Here is a 4,139-nt window from a genome sequence, read left to right on the forward strand (position 1 = left end):
TAAGAGACTATGAAATAGATTTCTTGACAAATAAATATATATTAAAAACGTGCTAAATTCCCATCAATACCTTGACCTGCTGTGATGGCAATACTTTCTCCTACAAATGCAGAAATGAAGGGTGTTTACTCTGTCTCTGAATTTCATACCATGCAACTTAAATTGGAAAATTATAAACAAAATGTTACATAATTATTCCTGTTATCATTAAAGGTAATTTAAATTTAAATACAATGTAATATATTTTAATGTAATTGTACATTTAAATTTTTTAAAAATTTCTGTTTCTGTATTTATAATGATAAAATTTCCTTATTTAATTACTGACAATAAGGTATACACAAATCTATATATGAATACATAGATAGATAATAGATGCATTGACAGATAGAAAGATAGAAGATAGATAGATAGATAGATAGATAGATAGATAAACAATGTCTATTTCTTAGTTCTCTGTTGTACAATTTATTTCTTTTGTAGCTGAGTATTTCAATTATTTGAGAATAGAAAGATAATATGCATGATGGTCAATAGTTTATTTTCTTCTGTTTTCTTTTTTGGAGAGAAAATCATTTTAGGCACGTATTAACAGGAAAACAGGGCAATGTACTGAAAAAGAAGGTCACTTAATAAAAATCAGAAGACACATTAGGATGGATACTACTTTGTGTAGGATAACTAAAACAGTGTCTTTGAGTAAGTGACCATCCAGAAGCAAAACCACCTTCAAAGAAGGTCCTAAAAACAGTAAAATTAACAGAAATTAGATGTGAAGTTTCATGGGGACCACCACTAAAAGAGCTGAGGAGAAGTGCTTTCCACACTTGCCTTCCACAAACAGAAAAAAAAATTGAGACTAAATAAAGGCAGACAATTTAGATTATTTGAGAATAGCACTGCAGTACAGTGGAATATCATGGAGACAATGAACCAGAGATGCGAATGACATTATAATGCAGTACACCCTGTGTAGACTGCAAAGTCCTGGCCACATTTTATCTCCAGGAGGAAGTCACTGGGCCCTCAGGGGTTAGAGGGTTTTTGTTCAAGTCTGTATCACTGTGTGGGTGGAGTACTACTCCACTGCTGACAGTAATAAGTGGCAGCATCTTCAGTCTCCATGGTGTTGATTGTGAGAGAATAAGAGGTCCCAGATCCACTGCCACTGAAGCGATTTGGAACTCCAGAAGCCAGCTTGGATGTGTCATAAATCCAGGGTTTAGGGGAGGCGCCTGGCTTCTGCTGGTACCAGTACATGTAACTTACACTGGAGCTGGCACGGCAGGTGATGGTGACCTTCTCCCCTGGAGATGCAGCTATGGTTGTTGGAGACTGAGTGAGCACAATTTCTCCACTGGACACTGTGACTAGGAAAAAGTGATATAGACAGGAGTGGGGTAAGTAGACATAGAGATACAAAAATAATTTCATACGATCCAACATTCAGAATAAATAAAAAAAGTATATTTTAGACTCAAATTCCCCAGGGAGAAGAATTTTCATTGGATTCTTAGCTCATGCTCCATGGCCTCGTTACCTGTGATACTGATTAGCAGGAAGCTAAAAATCTGCACCCAAAAATCCATTGTGTGCTTGAAGTTTGGTTTCTGGCTAATTGCTGCTATTATCATAAGTACATCTCTTTAAAACAACTGTGAGAGTTTTGTGGTTTCTGAAAATAAAGTATGCAAATAGCAAGATATATTCTGGGCAGTTGTTGGCTTATAAACATGTGGTCTGTTAACTAAGCCAAAGCACGTTAAACCAGTACAGTATCTATTTATTTTTAGTCACAACAATGAAAAAAAAGGAAATTTCTGTTTTCTTTTTCCATTGTTTCAGGGATAAAAGCTCTGTTCTATAGTACTACCCATACGTTTCCAAAAACATATTGAGCCATTAATCAGTGGATGTTCAGTTGAATAGTTTGAGGTATATTACTCTCATAATAAAGATATAATAAGAAAGACTGTAATGGTCACAGAAAGCATTATCTGCTTCTTGTTTTTTCTGAATGCTGCTCATTAGTATCTAACCTACTGATTTCAAGCTGTTCAGATGATCATTCACACAAAATTATAGGAAAAATATTCTCCAAATGTTATATGGAGCCCAGGTGAGCTGGAGACATTTCTTCAGTTATCAAGTACTGAGGCCATTCCGAGAATAATAGAAAAAGAACACTCCCAATGAAATCAATGGAAACACTGGTACTGCTGGATTTAAGAGAACATGAGTTGGAGATTCATGAAGATGCACTCAACTAAAACAACTTTAAACAATCTCCATTCTCAGTGTTCATTGTACTGTGAAACTGATTCATTCACATTCTATTTATATTAACTAAAATATATGAAAGAACATTTCAAATAAATTACATTTTAATTATTAAAAATTATCAGCAGACTAAGATGCTATTATGAATAAGAGTGCTAAGAACATAGTGGAGTATGTGTCTTTGTTATTTTTAGGAGTATTTTTTGGGTATATCCCTAGGAGAGGAATAGCTGGTTCCTTAGGTAGTGGAATGTCCAATTCTCTGAGTAATCTCCAGACTGATTTCCAGAGTGGTTGTAGCAATTTACAATAGATAGAAATATTGAGAGTTTCTGACCAATAATTACTGAGTTCAAGGTAATTATTAACTCTGCTTTTCTGAGAACACCATTATAACAAAATGGCTACTCTTCCTTCCAAAAAATGCATGGTCTCATATTTCCTAGCATTTAGTAGCTAGTTGCTAGTCTTATTCTTGTTACTACAGAATGAAAATTCTTTTGTTCTTTTTTCCGAATATGGGTTTTATATTTCACGAGTTAAAGACACTAAATCATCTTGGTGTTATGCAATACAAATAAATTACCATATTGGTCAATTAACCACATTGTGGATAAAGAAAAGAAGGCCTTCATTACCATCACATCAAACCTGAAATTTGTGTTGGTAGCTGAGGAAATTTATAAAACAAAATAATGTTTATGTTTTTATTCTATTCAGATAGGATGTGTAATCTTTTTTAGATTTATTTATTTTATTCTGTGTTTATTAGCAGTTTGCCTGCATGAATATATGTGCATAACATACTTGTTTGATACGCAAGGAAGCAAAAAGAAGTCCTAAGGTACCGAAGATAACCCAGTACTGGAGTAATGAATGAATATAGACCATCATGTAAATATCACCAATTGGGTACAGGTTTCTACATAAGCAAGAAATGCTCTTTAATGCTAAGAGATCTCCTGATCCCTCAGAAATTATGAATAATTCAGTTTCCTCCAAGAACCATTAATATTATGACTACAATGATTTTTATCTGAAGTAGGCAGAGATTGGAGATCTCCTTGTGTGAAAAGGTAATCAAAAGTTTGGGAACTTCTATTTTCCTTTCTTTTTTTTTTTTTTTTTATTTTTTAATTTTTTTTTTATTAACTTGAGTATTTCTTATATACATTTCGAGTGTTATTCCCTTTCCCGGTTTCCGGGCAAACATCCCCCTCCCCCCTCCCCTTCCTTATGGGTGTTCCCCTCCCAACCCTCCCCCCATTGCCGCCCTCCCCCCATAGACTAGTTCACTGGGGGTTCAGTCTTAGCAGGACCCAGGGCTTCCCCTTCCACTGGTGCTCTTACTAGGATATTCATTGCTACCTATGGGGTCAGAGTCCAGGGTCAGTCCATGTATAGTCTTTAGGTAGTGGCTTAGTCCCTGGAAGCTCTGGTTGCTTGGCATTGTTGTACTTTTGGGGTCTCGAGCCCCTTCAAGCTCTTCCAGTTCTTTCTCTGATTCCTTCAATAGGGGACCTATTCTCAGTTCAGTGGTTTGCTGCTGGCATTCGCCTCTGTATTTGCTGTATTCTGGCTGTGTCTCTCAGGAGAGATCTACATCCGGCTCCTGTCGGTCTGCACTTCTTTGCTTCATCCATCTAGTCCAATTGGGTGGCTGTATATGTATGGGCCACATGTGGGGCAGGCTCTGAATGGGTGTTCCTTCAGTCTCTGTTTTAATCTTTGCCTCTCCCTTCCCTGCCAAGGGTATTCTTTTTCCTCATTTAAAGAAGGAGTGAAGCATTCACATTTTGATCATCCGTCTTGAGTTTCGTTTGTTCTAGGGATCTAGGGTAATTCAAGCATTTGGGCTA

The 4,139-nt window shown here is 36.3% G+C and overlaps 1 pseudogene across 1 annotated transcript; it reads right to left on the reverse strand.

The window, feature by feature from the left end:
• Nucleotides 1-1,059: 1,059 nt before the first annotated feature.
• Nucleotides 1,060-1,630, reverse strand: LOC690471 (Ig kappa chain V-VI region NQ2-48.2.2 pseudogene; annotated as a pseudogene). Its single transcript, XR_015685858.1, has 2 exons — nt 1,541-1,630; nt 1,060-1,370 (listed from the first exon to the last, which is right to left on the reverse strand). The product of XR_015685858.1 is annotated as an Ig kappa chain V-VI region NQ2-48.2.2 pseudogene, transcript variant X2 (transcript).
• Between the last annotated feature and the right edge of the window lie 2,509 nt (nt 1,631-4,139).

This window comes from Rattus norvegicus, chromosome 4, assembly GCF_021556685.1.
Source record: "Rattus norvegicus strain SHRSP/BbbUtx chromosome 4, alternate assembly SHRSP_T2T, whole genome shotgun sequence".
Lineage (NCBI taxonomy): Eukaryota > Metazoa > Chordata > Mammalia > Rodentia > Muridae > Rattus > Rattus norvegicus.